A 15,175-nucleotide genomic window follows, 5' to 3' on the forward strand; every position below is an offset into this window, starting at 1 on the left:
GAAAGGAGGAACAGGCAGTAGAAACAAAAGTGAAACTGTTTTGAACAGCAAATTCCAGAAGTCAGGAGGTCTTTCTGAGTGTAGCCTTCATTGATTTGAGATCTACCATACCATTTTCTCACTAGAAGAGCAAACCTATAATGGCAGCAGACTGTAAAAGAGACCCAGTTTGGGAATAAGAACCATTTAAGAAATGTTTGCTGATTATTTTTAAAGAAAGTCACACCAGTAAACTGGTGGAAATCACTTAAGCACTTGGATTCAGAGACTGTTGAAGTGATAATCTCACTTTTAACAGCAATAACTTCTTCTGCCGGTGTAGAAAGAACATTTTCTTCCTTTGGACTAATTCATTCCAAATTGAGAAATCGTTTGGCACCTGAAAAAGCAGGAAAGCTTGTTTTTCTTTTCCAGATTATGAACAAACAGGAAAATAAAGGTGAAGGTGACTGAGTTAGCTGCAGAAGCCAATATTTTGAGTTTCTCATGTTGACCTGGCTGACATAGTTGATTTAATTTTTGTTTTATTTTTACAATTCTAACAAAAACAAACCTGATTTTAAAAAACTTGAATGTTTAACTAAATTCAAAAATTCATATGCTTGTTTTATTAAAATATTATATGTTTGCTGTTGGAGAAAAAATATCCAGAATACATAACGTTGTTTTAGTTAAATAAAACAATTTAAATGTCTGTCTGGTGATGTTCTCCTCCTAATATAGCATGGCAAGAAAATCCTCCAAATATTAATGATTAACCTGTTGAATTGGAGATAGTTCACCTCCCAATGACTTCATAAATATCTGCTTCAGTTACCTTTGGTAAATGAAATAACCAAACAGTCATTTTCTGATATAGCTGTAAAACTCATCTGAAAAGTTTTGAAAATAAGTCACTTAAAAATGTATAGTGTGTACTTTCTAAAAATGAAACCTACATCTATCTCTAAGCTGTGAAGAATATGTATTAAGATTATAACAACCAACAAGAATGCACATTTATGTAGAAAACCATGATTAAATCGAGTCTTCCTGACTAGTGATTTAAATCAAATCCACCCTGAAAGAAATGCATCACGGCAGCCCGGTGACTCATATGGGTGCTGGGCTGGGTGTGTCTGGGGGGAATTACCATGTGAGAGTCACCCCAGTACAGCCAGAGCTGGAAGTTTAGCGGAAGTGGGCAAGGATCCCAGCATCCCTCCGGCCAGTGGGAGCCCCAGTAGTGGAAGGAAAGGTTCAGAGGACCCAGTGGGAGCCCTACCTGGTTAACCTTGGCCCAAATCCAACCCCTAAAAGAAGGCAGGACTGGGCCACCTCCATTACCAGCCCTGTGTCCCTGCTGCAGCTGTGCCAGGTGTTCGTGCTTGGCCAAGTGTTGCCTCCCTCTCCTGCCTTGGGCCTGCAGCAAAGGTCTAATCCTGTGTTTGGAGCATCCCAGAAATGCATGTGGTCCCATGTGCAGGACTGAACTTGCTGGTTATTCATGCTCCTATCCTCGCCTGCCCAGGCCCCCCAAGCTTTAGCTAACTCCAGCTTGTTGGGGGCTGTCACGGAGAGGGCGGGGGCTGCTGAGCCAGTTCAGCTCATTGCAGGAACATCTGGAAGGCAATGAGCCAGCGGGGGGGTTACCCAATCCAGTTCTACACTAACCTCTAAGGAATTTCACTTGCTCAGCGTCTGGCTGAGATCCTATGAACAACTCAGATGTTTTGGGGAGGTGGAGGAGGAGAGGAGAGAGGCAGAAGAATGCAATGACATATGCGTGGGTCTTACATTTACTGTCTTTCTAAAGATGTGTCTGTTGATTTTTAAATCCATGGTCTGCAGTTTGGGTGCTTGCTCTTTGCTGCTGAACTTCAAAACTCCATCCTGTGACAGCTGGAAAAAACAAGGCATATGCTCTTCTCTCTCCCAGGATGCTTTGCAGCAGTCACCAAAATGCAGCCACCTCTTGGTTAGGGCCACAACAGCTGTTTAAAAGTGCACAGCAACACCACAAGCAGTGAAGACTTCTCTATCCCTTTGAAACCACTGGGGGAAATTGAGGGTGGTGGGACAGAAATGGGCTTGTTGGAAATCAGCAAAAACAATGTTTAACAACCCAACTCTTGGGAGTTAAATATAAACAGGATGGCAGGATGTGAGGTTTCCAGCAGCCCAGCGCCTCCTACTGCCTATCAGATGCCTTTATTCACAACAGCCATAAGAGGTTTGTCCCCATCCCAGACCTGGCCTACCCCCTTTCGTGCCTCAGATCATAGCATGATATGAAAATCTCTATATTCTTTATAGTCAGAGCCTTGGGAGGATTCGATTTTTGTTGGTAAATGGCAATTTTACCAGACACACAAACCTACAAAAAATATTTCCATTGTTAATAACTGAAATTGGCAGAGGGGCAAAGTAAGACAAAGGCTGCTTGAGAATTTATTAGAGGCAAAAGCCAGCGATTTATTCTTCTGAATTAGGCTTGTTATAAATGACTAGCAAAAGCAGGTATTATTTGTTGACTTAAGACTATTGTCTTTGTATATATTGACATGCGATGGTGACAATTTGTGTTTTAACCATCTATACAACTTTCACTTTTTGAATCTGTGTCTACTGACATTCAATAATTGTCTGACCTGCCCATCATTTCTCACAACTGTGAACATTAATTGATAAAAATCTAAAAAAAATGCTTACGGTTAAACATCAATATTTTCCATCTAAATTATATAGAAATCCAATTCTGTCAAGCTTAGATTTTCAACATGACTGTTTGGTGGCGACTTAGAGGAGGAGCTAATGTTCTCCTCTGCCTGAGCGAATGTGTTTTTCTCTCTGCAGCAATAGCGTCGGAAAGTCAGCACCTTCCTGGGATTATCTTGCCCTACAGTTTTTATTAATGAATTGCTGACCTAGTGAGCTGCAAAATGTCTGTCTAGTTCAGCTGATGCGGCACTCCTGAGACTGCACCTCGGTGACTCATGCCACACAATGGGATTACAATGGAATAATACGTAGCTCTTTAATAACCCCTTACCGACAAGGCTCCGTAATGGCCTTTCAATCATTTAGTCAGCTTCACAAACACCCCAGTTGTATTCATGGGGAAACGTCCCCATGGGGAAACTTCACAGAGTGGCGACATGTCTTCCCTAAAGTCATGCAGGGAGTGACTGACAGAGCCACCAGCCTTGGCTACTTTTCCCCTGTAAACTAACACATGCTCCTCCTAAACTGGGCATAAAAAACAGCTGCAGGGTTTTCCCATTTCTTGCTTTAACCAGTAGACAGACGCTCCCCAAGTTACGGAAACCCGACATATGCAAATCTGAGCTTATGGAAAAAGTTCCGTAAGCTAGAAATAGGAGGGTTGGGGGGGGCGTAATGGTCAGAGATATGTTTCCAGCGTACACAAAATTTGAGTTATGCAAGGCGTTCCGGAACAGAACGCTTGCGTAAGTCAGGGAGCGTCTGTACTCCCTTCTAGGGCCAGGGGTAGAACCCAGGACTCCTGAGACGCCCCCCTGCTTTAACCACTAAACCACACTCCCCTTCCAGAGCCAGGAATAGAACCCACAAGTCCTGACTCTCAGTAGAGAGACAAGGCAGCGCCAGTGGCTACAGTGTAGTGGAGAAAAGGAGAGGGAGTGTTCTGTCACCTTCAGTCACCCGTGTGACTAGCTGACCAGTAATCCAGACCAGGATATGCAGCCAAGCTAACGCTGCTAGTGGATCTCCCTGTGACGTTATTGACATAAACTGGGACCATATAGATCATTGTTGCAACCAAGGTCCTGTAGTGGCACCCACATCTTGTATAAAGGGGGTCAAATGGGGTGTCTAGGACAAGGTTATGGTTTACTGGTTATGATTATGCTGTCTATAGGTATGTATCAGTTTTGTAGTCGAAGTTATGAATATTGGCTCTATACTGTCTGTATGGCAAACTTATGCTATGCTTCTGGGTGACATCCCAGACAAGCTGAGATTAGCTCTGCCTAGCCTGCTTGATGGCCCATTAAGGACCATCAGCTATACAATGGACCCATTGAGAGAAGGCAGACACGCCTTGTACCTCAGCAAAGTATGCAGGGACTGGCCCATGTGACTCCAGACTCCATTTTGTTGTAATTTTCCACAGTAGGAACAAAGAGTGTTCTTACACCTGGAAAAGACTATATAAGGCTGATGCCTGATCTCCATCTTGTCTTCAATCCTGCTTCTTACCTCTGGAGGGACTTTGCTACAAACTGAAGCTCTGAACAAAGGACTGAATGACCCATCCCAGCTGGGGATGTATTCCAGAGACTTGATTTGAACCTGCAGTTTATTCCATCGCTGCTGCAAGCCTGAACCAAGAACTTTGCCATTACTGTATGTAATTGATTCCATTTAACCAATTCTAACTCTCATCTCTATCTTTTTCCTTTTATGAATAAACCTTTAGATTTTAGATTCTAAAGGATTGGCAGTAGCGTGATTTGTGGGTAAGGTCTGACTTGTATATTGACCTGGGTCTGGGGCTTGGTCCTTTGGGATCAGGAGAACCTTTTTCTTTTACTGGGGTATTGGTTTTTATAACCATTTGTCCCCATAACGTGTGGCACTGGTGGTGATACTGGGAAACTGGAGTGTCTAAGGAGATTGCTTGTGAGACTTGCGGTTAGCCAGTGGGGTGAGACCGAAGTCTTAGTCTGGCTGGTTTGGTTTGCCTTAGAGGTGGAAAAACCCCGGCCTTGGGCTGTAACTGCCCTATTTTAGCAATGTGTCCTGAGTTGGCGCTCTCAGTTGGGTTCCGCCAGAACCGCATTGTCACAGTGGCGTAGTCGTGCTTGGATCCACAGAACCAGGTCAATTAAGCTTTGGGTCAGAACCCCACGCTATCCAAATTTGAATTTTGGGATTGAGAGTTTTGTTGGTTAAAGAGCTGCTGCAATGGCTGAGCAAAGAGCATATGAGGGACTTGGCAAAAAAGCCCTGGAAAATTTGTGTTCAGAAAAGAGGATATGCTTTAGAAAGAAAGCTACAAAGGAAGAACTGAGAAATCTGTTAATAGCCAGTGATCAGGGGGCAAGAGCACAGCCCTTACCTGAGGCTGCAGAAGATGCAGAAAAAATTAGGATGCAAAGGGTGACAAGTAAACTGCAATTTGAGCATGAACAGAAGCTAGCAGAGCTTCGATTGCTGGAGAAGCAAAAAATAGCAGAGTTAGAAAGAGAGAGAGAGAAAGAGGCTGCTGAGAGAGAGAAAGAGGCTGATCAAAGAAAGAAGGAGGCTGATGAGAGAGAAGAGAGAGCTCGTAAGGGACGTCTAGAGCTGCTCGCTGCTGAGCAGGAGACTCACAGGATGGAACAGGAGACTCACAAGATGGAACAGGAGACGGCCAGACTTCAGCTCCAAGTAATGGAAGAGCGGAGAAAGTCATCCCCACCTGGTACTCCACTTCCCCCCCACCATGAGAAAAACTGGGAAAGGATGTGTCCCATTTACAATGATACTGAGGATATAGAGGAGTTTTTGTCTACCTTTGAACGCCTCTGCAATCTGTACCAGATCCCTGAGGGTCAGCGAATGCCTGTCCTGCTGACCAGACTGACTGGAAAAGCCAGGGAGGTATTTAATGACTTGGGGGAACAAGAAGCCTTAGATTATGAGCGGTTTAAGGATTCTGTGTTAAGGCGGTTCAAGGTTACTCCTGAATCTTACAGAGTTAAGTTTAGAGAGTTTAAAATGTCTAAGGATTGTACTTTTGTAGAATGTGCTCATAAGCTGATGGGTTTTGTTAAAAAGTGGGTTATGGGAGCCAAGGTTCAGGGGAGTTTTGAAAAACTGCTGGATTTAATAACTTTGGAACAGTTCTTAGACATTGTGCCGGACAATGTGAGAGCAGCTGTGTGTGACAGGGACCCTGAGTCAGTCCTACGGGCAGCAGAGATTGCGGATGCCCATACCCAAAACAGGGCTCGAGAAAGGTGTAAAACCCCAGGGAAAACTGATCACCATTCTCCCCAGTTCAAGAGGAGGGAAGGATTTAAAATTAAACCTGACTCTTCTAAAGGAGTTCAAGGGAGCCCGGGGGGTAGGAACTCACATCCCAGAACGGAACAGGTTACATGCTATCACTGTGGTATGCTGGGCCACATGAGACCAGACTGCCCGACACTGAAGGGCGGCCCAAAACCAGCAACCCCAAATGCCACGGCCAATGCTAACCCTGTTGTTGTAAACTCACAGGCAAGCCACACAGAGCCCAGCATTGGTGCCCTGTGTGCAAATGCTGTTTCTGTGGTCTCGGAAGAATTTGACCTTAAAACTCATATTAGAGCTAAATATGGGGGAAATAATGCAGAGTTTATTAGCAGTGCAGAAGTGAATGGAGTGAGGTGTATGGCATGGAGGGACACCGCAGCAGATATTACTCTGGTTAAAGCAAGTCTTGTCAGGAAGGAAGATTATTTGCCAGGTGAAGATGTAACTGTTGTAGCCTTATCTAAGTATTTTGTCAGGGTGCCTTTGGCTAAAATCCACCTGAAATGGAAGGGATTGGAGGGCACCATGGTTGTGGGAGTAAAAGACATAATCCCTAAGGATATTATGATTGGAAATGATATTAAAGCTATGGTTAGTCAAGTTAATACAAACCAGGCACAAGAGAGGATTGATCCTAAGGTTGTGCCTATGGAGGGTTTCTCCAAAAGTTTGTCTTTGGAAAGTAGCTGTTTGGCTGTGAATGAAGTTTCTGAATATCTATCTAATGTCTCAGAAGTAAATCTGGAATTAGATCAAGCGAAGGGAGAGGAGAACAAGGAGATTTTGGATGAGCCTAGGCAGTCTTGTGAGCTGATGGCTTTATCTAGTCAGCAGTTTGGGAAGGCAAGGAGAATGGAAGATGAGTGTCCCTATACCTTATCTGTTTCCTGTGCGAAGAATAGTGACAGTGGAGGAAATGTGCCTGTGTCTGTCAGGGGTATTGACTTGCCTATGGAGGAAGCTACCCCAATCTCCAAGCAGTTGTCTGTGAACAGCCCGGTGTGCTGGGACAAGGGAAATGAAATCCCAAACTGTATGTCTAGTAAAGGAAAATGCGTCTCCAACTCTTTTTTGTCTGTGGAGCAGACAGAAGGTGCCTTTCGGCCTGTGATGGTTGAGAGTAATTTAGTTGTCTCAGAGTTGGTTCTGGATTCAACTAAAGCCCAGGAAGGGAATGGTCCTAAGTTTGCATCTGCTGGGGAGAATGGCACCGTAACTGGGTTGCATCCAGTTAGTGTCTTAGCAAAATCCCAGAGACCAGACAATTCTGATGCTTGTATTGGGCCTGTTGCTCATGTGTGGTTGGAGAAGGGTGTAACAACTCTGTCTGATCAGGGTGATACCCTAGCCAGGGCACAAGGAGAGCAGAAAGGTAATTTGGTTGTGTTACCTACGGACAGTTTAACAACTTGTAGCAAAAAGGAAAAAATTCCTAAGCTGGTGTGTGGCAGAGAGAAGGGAAGTATTTCTAACCTTTTATCTAGGAAGTCTATGGGTTCGCCTGAAAGGGGATTGTGTAGAGATCTGCCTGATGGGCCAAAGGTGATCCTGAATGTAAGTAAGACCCAGACAGAGTCTGTTGTTGCTCAGGAAAGTGTGCCTTTAGAGCAAGCCCTAGGTGAAGAGGGTAAGGGCAGAATTTCTGTGAGGGGTGAATTGCTGCTTAGAAAAGCTCCTGGAGAAAGGAATCCTCATGGTACTCGGTGCAAGCAGTTCCCTGCAACTGAAGGGTGTGAGAGTGATTTAATCAAGGAAGTTTCAGTTCCTAGCAGCCAAAAAATGTCTGTTGTGAATGGATCCTCTGACTTTCCTTTTAAAAGATCCAGTGTGGGTAGCTTTGAGAAGGTCTCAGAGGAAGTAAAAGTTGTTAAGGAACTGAGGCATCCCTATAACCAAGTGGCTGTGTGGGACCAACTTGTTGGGGAGACAATGGTGTTGGAACAGGAATGTCTCCTTTCTGATTCTTTAAATGAGCAGTTTGTGCTTCAGGGTTTGAGGACAGATTTGGTTACTGATGTGTCAGAGCAGAGCAGTTTTATGGCTAAATGCTTGAGCATGCGGGGGAGAGCAAGCAAACTCTCACCCGCAGACTCTTTGGATTTGTGTGGTATCTCTTTAAGACAGAGTCCAGCCTTGGAGATGATAGCAGTTACGAATATGAAAACTGGTGGACTGGCTCTGGTCTGGGGTAGTGCAAATTACTTGCCTGGCTGGGAAAGGAAGGACTTGCTAATAGCTGTTAGCACAGAGGGCCCACCCCATCAGCCAGTGAATTCTGTTAAGCAAGAGAAATCGGGGTTTGATCCTGCAGGACAAGGAGGAAAGAGAACACTGAATTTTGCAAAGGGAAGCCACAGGTTAACCCTAAAATGCCCAAACTCCAATGGTATTGAGCCAAAGGTGTGGCATGACAAACATGACTGTAGATGGACACTTGCAATGAACTTGTTGTTATTACTAAATTTTGTAATTAACAATGTGCCTAATATTTTGGAGAATCCCTTGAACATGTTAAAAGGAATACATGAAAACACACATTATGTTAAAAGGCCTTGTTACACTGGGGTTTCACAGGTAATGCCTATAAACAATATGGGAACTTTTCACAGGGGAAAAGACATTCCAGACCTAATGTGCTGTATGAAAAGGAAGACTGAGGCACACTACCATATTGCTTTCATGGCTAAATGCCAAGATTCCTGGACTATGAAGAACATTAATATCTGCATTTATTCGATGTTAATTGGGTTCCAAACATTTGCCCGAGCTTGTATGGATAAAGTAGCAGTTTTCTTTAGCTCTTGGCAAGATCACATGGCACATACAGGAACCATGCTGCCAGAGCAGATCCAATCCACTATTGTTCTAACTAAGTGTTACCTTGAGTTTGTAAAGAGGTTCAATCATGTGGTTGAACATGATTTTGATAAACCATTTCTGTTATACACTGGCACGGCTTCTAACCCAACACTAGCTGTAGTGAGACAGAACCCAGGATGGGGAGCTCTTGGGATGCAGTCAGTGATGTTTGTGTCATCCCTTCCTGCATCAATTTTGCGTTGGGGGTGTGACGTTATTGACATAAACTGGGACCATATAGATCATTGTTGCAACCAAGGTCCTGTAGTGGCACCCACATCTTGTATAAAGGGGGTCAAATGGGGTGTCTAGGACAAGGTTATGGTTTACTGGTTATGATTATGCTGTCTATAGGTATGTATCAGTTTTGTAGTCGAAGTTATGAATATTGGCTCTATACTGTCTGTATGGCAAACTTATGCTATGCTTCTGGGTGACATCCCAGACAAGCTGAGATTAGCTCTGCCTAGCCTGCTTGATGGCCCATTAAGGACCATCAGCTATACAATGGACCCATTGAGAGAAGGCAGACACGCCTTGTACCTCAGCAAAGTATGCAGGGACTGGCCCATGTGACTCCAGACTCCATTTTGTTGTAATTTTCCACAGTAGGAACAAAGAGTGTTCTTACACCTGGAAAAGACTATATAAGGCTGATGCCTGATCTCCATCTTGTCTTCAATCCTGCTTCTTACCTCTGGAGGGACTTTGCTACAAACTGAAGCTCTGAACAAAGGACTGAATGACCCATCCCAGCTGGGGATGTATTCCAGAGACTTGATTTGAACCTGCAGTTTATTCCATCGCTGCTGCAAGCCTGAACCAAGAACTTTGCCATTACTGTATGTAATTGATTCCATTTAACCAATTCTAACTCTCATCTCTATCTTTTTCCTTTTATGAATAAACCTTTAGATTTTAGATTCTAAAGGATTGGCAGTAGCGTGATTTGTGGGTAAGGTCTGACTTGTATATTGACCTGGGTCTGGGGCTTGGTCCTTTGGGATCAGGAGAACCTTTTTCTTTTACTGGGGTATTGGTTTTTATAACCATTTGTCCCCATAACGTGTGGCACTGGTGGTGATACTGGGAAACTGGAGTGTCTAAGGAGATTGCTTGTGAGACTTGCGGTTAGCCAGTGGGGTGAGACCGAAGTCTTAGTCTGGCTGGTTTGGTTTGCCTTAGAGGTGGAAAAACCCCGGCCTTGGGCTGTAACTGCCCTATTTTAGCAATGTGTCCTGAGTTGGCGCTCTCAGTTGGGTTCCGCCAGAACCGCATTGTCACACTCCCGCCTTTAGATTCAAATCTGCAAGGCGACAGCACAGCCCTGCCTTGCACAGTGACTCTAAAGCTGCCCTCGAGGGGTTCCGCGTTTATTGCCTCAGTGGCTCCAATTTTCAGGGCCAACTTCCATTTCTGACCTCATAAACTAACTCTGGGATCTGAGAGTCAAGCTGGGCTAGTCTGCATCTTTGCCAGGAATGCAAATCCTTGGGGTTCATCGATTTCAAGGCCAGAGGGGCCTAGTGTGATCATCTAGTCTGACCTCCTGTATAACACAGGCCAGAGACTTGCCCCGGAGTAATTCCTGGATGAACTGGAGCAGATCCCGTCATGATTTAATAACATGCAGCGCTGTTGTCTTCAGATTGTGCTCTTAGTGACCCCTCTAGCGTCCTGTTGTCCACAGGGATTTTCACACAAAGATTGCAGTTAAGGGTTTGTCTGCCTGGGGAAATGGATGGGAAAAGCTATTGCAGAATCATAGAATATTAGAGTTGCAAGAGACATCAGGAGGTCATTTAGTCCAATCCCCTGCTCAAAGTAGGACCAACACCAACTAAATCATCCCAGCCAGGGCTTTGTCAAGCCAGCCTTCAAAACCTCTAAGGATGGAGATTCCGCCATCTCCTTAGGTAACCCATTCCAGTGCTTCACCACCCTCCTAGTGAAAGTGTTTCCTAATATCCAACCTAGACCTCCCCCACTGCAACTTGAGACCATTACTCCTTGTTCTGTCATCTGCCACCGCTAAGAACAGCCTAGATCCATCCTCTTTGGAATCCCCCTTCAGGTAGTTGAAGGCTGCTATCAAATCCCCCCTCATTCTTCTCTATTGCAGACTCAATAATCCCAGAATGAGAGTGTCCACATGGCCAGCTGTTGCTGAATAGCGATCGCTATAGACACACTGTCTTATTCCAGAATAAATCCCCCACGTAGGCAAATCCTGAGGCCCAGATTCTCAAAGGGATTTAGGGGCCCAACTCCCATTGAGGGTCTGGGCCTTGGTTAACAAATCTGTTGCTTTGGAGTAGCATCTGTCTCACTCTCCCTAGCTGGGCTGGCTCCATAAGGTTAACAGGAGCAAGAACTGATTGAGACGGTTACACTGGACAGTGCTAAGGGGATCCAAAGACAGTCACAGATCTCCTTGAAGCCAATGGGTGGCCAAGCTTGGTAAGGCTCAACAGAAGGAGTGATCAAATCCCTTTATGTATGAAACTGCTGCAGACAATGGAGGCAACCGCCCAAGGCACCAGAGAACTGTTTTCAGACATGTGCCCAGCCACATGTCTGTTTGTTTCACTGTAACATTTGTATCAAACAAACAGAGATGGTGAGGCTGGGATTTACAGCCTAATAGTAGGGCAGGGTGTCCAAGGGCTTGTCTATACTTACGCGCTGGTTCGGCGGCAGGCAATCAAACTTCTGGGTTCGATTTATCGCGTCTTGTCTGGACGCGATAAATCGAACCCAGAAGTGCTCCCCGTCGAGTCCGGTAATCCTGCTCGGCGCGAGGAGTACGCGGAGTCGACGGGGGAGCCTGCCTGCCGCGTCTGGACCGCGGTAAGTTCCAACTAAGGTACGTCGACTTCAGCTACGTTATTCACGTAGCTGAAGTTGCGTACCTTAGTTCGAATTGGGGGGTTAGTGCAGACCAGGCCCAATTAGAACAGGCGGCTGGAAGTCCGGACTCATGGGTTCCATTTCCAGCTTTGGGATGGAAGTGGTGTCTAGGGGTTAGAGCAGCAGGGGGGGGAGTCAGTCAGATAAAGTGACCAAGGACAGAGAGACTACCCGGAACTACATGCTGACAATATTATAGTTTGCTAAGGATCACTTTCTCACCCCATGAGTTCTAGTCTCTGTCTCTGTTTCAGTTTCACTTTTAAAAATGTGTTTTGTTTAACCAAGCTGCTGCGGCTTCACCTTCCTTCCCTTCCCCTCCCCCCCAACCACATTTCTGCATTTTGCTCCCCAGTCACATTCTGTTCAAAAGTTTCAGAGTAGCAGCCGTGTTAGTCTGTATCCGCAAAAAGAAGAACAGGAGGACTTGTGGCACCTTAGAGACTAACAAATTTATTAGAGCATAAGCTTTCGTGGACTACAGCCCACTTCTTCGGATGCATATGCTCTAATAAATTTGTTAGTCTCTAAGGTGCCACAAGTCCTCCTGTTCTTCTTTATTCTGTTCAAAGCGACTTTAATGCTGGTGAAAGATTGCAAGCCCTGGTGCATACAGCCCACACCCTCTGGAGATGCAGCAGGCAGTTCTGCACCCACATGCGAGATGCTGAAAACCTTGGGTGCATGACAGCCAAGCTTGTGCATTGCAAAGAGACGAGGAAAAAAAATCTACAACCCACTGCAGGGATCGCCCTGGGAAGGCAGAGATGTCTGGGTCTGCAGGCCAGGTGCCTGCAACCCAAAGATCCTCTCTGTGCTTTCCAACTACCAGAGCAATGAGGTCAAAATTACCCACCTCAACACGTCACTCACCAATTCTTTCCTCTCCTCAGTTCTTATACCATGCCCATCACTATGGTATCTGATCTCTTTAACTCGAGCTGTAGAGATGACCAGTTTCTTGCTCTAACCATCAGATATACCCCGTTCTACAGCCAGGGCCGCCCAGAGGATTCAGGGGGCCTGGGGCAAAGCAATTTTGGGGGCCCCTTCCATAAAAAAAAAAAGTTGCAATACTATAGAATACTATATTCTCGTGGGGGCCCCTGCGGGGCCTGGGGCCTTGGGCAAATTGCCCCACTTACCCCCCCCCCGCCCCCAGGCGGCCCTGTCTACAGCCAAAGATAGAACCCAGGACTCCTGTCCCAGAGCCAGGTGTAGAACCTAGAACAACCTTACTAGGCAGCAGATTGAAAACAAACATTCTTCACACAATGCACAGTTAGCATGTGAAGCATGCTATCGGGATATCATGAAGGCCATAACTGGGTTCAAAAAAGAATTAAATAAGTTCCTGGAGGGTAGGTTCATCGATGACCAAGATGGTCAGGTACGCAACCCCATGCTTCAGGTGTCCCTAAATCTCAGAAAAAAACAACGAGGTGTCCTTGTGGCACCATACAGACTAACAAATTTATTTGGGCATAAGCTTTTGTAGGCTAAAGCCCATTTCATCAGATGCATGGAGTGGAACATGCAGTAGGGAGGTATAAATACACAGCATATGAAAAGATGGGAGTTGCCTTACCAAGTGGGAGGTCAGTGCTAACGAGCCAATTCAATTAAGGTGGAAGTGGGCTATGCTCAACAGTTGACAAGAAGGGGTGGAAATCACTTTTGTAGTGCTAATGAGGCCAATGTAAACAAGGTGGTGCATTTCAAACAGTTGACAAGAAGGTGTGAATATCAGCAGGGGAAAACTAGGTTTTGTAGTGACTCATTTTTAAAAGTGAGAGGGCTAAGCCTTAAGTGGGGGTGGGGAGCATGGTAAGCAAGTAGTGGGTGGGCCAGGGCCAAGGCCAGGGCCGTATCCTCAGCCCAGATGACGTGACCGTCAGTGGTGAATTTAGAGTTAGTGGGGCCCCCGGCTCTGTGCTCAGCTTCATTTTTGGGGCCCCTCCTTGGGACCCAGCCAAGAAAAATAACATTCTCTCTTATCTCCCCCCCGTCCCCATTTTTCATTTTTTTTCTTCAGCCTCCTCCTATAAGTAATAGCAAGTAAATGAAAATAAAGTGAGGTACCTTGATTGTTCTTGTAGTCTAACTTGTTTTTCCACAGACCACTTGACAATCACAGAGGGTCTCGATGGACCACTTAATGATCTTGTAAAAAACATTGGGGAGCGGGGTCTGTCCAGGAGCTAGGGTGAGGGAGGGGGCTCAGGGTTGGGGCAGGAGGTTGGGGTGTGGAGCGCTTACCTGGGGCAGGTGCAGGTGGGAATGGGGGGGTGCAGGAGCTCCCATTTGGTGCTCAGGATGGGGGTAGGGATCTGGGGGGTGCAGGAGTCAGGGCATGGTGTGTGTGGGGGGGTGGGTATGCGTGGGGGTGCAGGAGTCAGGGCTGGGGAGGTGTGAAGGTGGTGCAGGGGTCAGGGCAGGGGCCTGGGGGCGTGCAGGAGTCAGGGCAGGGGGATGGGGGCATGAGGGGTGTGCAGGAGTCAGGGCAGGGGGCTGGGCGTGTGTGAGAGGTTGCTGGGGGGTGTGAGGGGGTGCAGGGGTCAGGTGGGCAGAGGCCTGGGGGTGTGGGCTGGGGTCATGGTGGTGCTCACTGCAGGGGCACTGTTCTTCCCCCTTCCTCCTGCCGGCAAACAGCTGATCGGCGGCAGGGAGAGGAGGAGGGGAGGGAAGGTAGCACGCCAGGGGAAGAGGTGGGGGAGGAGCTTGGCTGCCAGCAGAGCCCTGCCCTACTGCAGCAGGAGCCCCAGAGCCGGCAGCATCAAGCTTCTGCCCCCAAAGGAGAGAGTGGGGAGGGAGGAGAAGAGCGGGCTGGGCCAGGGCCCCTTTGGACCGTGGGCCCGTCGTCAGTGGCGCCATGGTAAATCCAGTACTGGTTGGCACCAGGGTTTGTTGCAGGGTTTGGTTCCTGGATTAGTGTTTTTGTTGTGTGGTATGTAGTTGCTGGTGAGTATTTGCTTCAGGTTGGGGGGCTGTCTGTAAGCGAGGACTGTCCTGCCTCCCAAGATCTGTGAGAGTGAGGGATCGTTCTTCAGGAGAGGTTGTAAATCCTTGATGATGTGCTGGAGAGGTTTTAGTTGGGGCTGTAGGTGACGGCTAGTGGCGTTCTGTTACTTTCTTTGTTGGGCCTGTCCTGTAGTAGGTGACTTCTGGGTACCCTTCTGGCTCTATCAATCTGTGTCTTCACTTCACCAGGTAGGCACTGTAGTTTTAAGAACGCTTGATAGAGCTCCTGTAGATGTTTGTCTCTGTCTGACGGATTGGAGCAAATGCGGTTGTATCTTAGAGCTTGGCTGTAGACAATGGATCGTGTGATGTGGTCTGGATGAAAGCTGGAGGCATGTAGGTAAGTGTAGCTGTGAGAGTG

The sequence above is a fragment of the Chrysemys picta genome, chromosome 22 (genome assembly GCF_011386835.1).
Source record: "Chrysemys picta bellii isolate R12L10 chromosome 22, ASM1138683v2, whole genome shotgun sequence".
Classification (NCBI taxonomy): domain Eukaryota; kingdom Metazoa; phylum Chordata; order Testudines; family Emydidae; genus Chrysemys; species Chrysemys picta.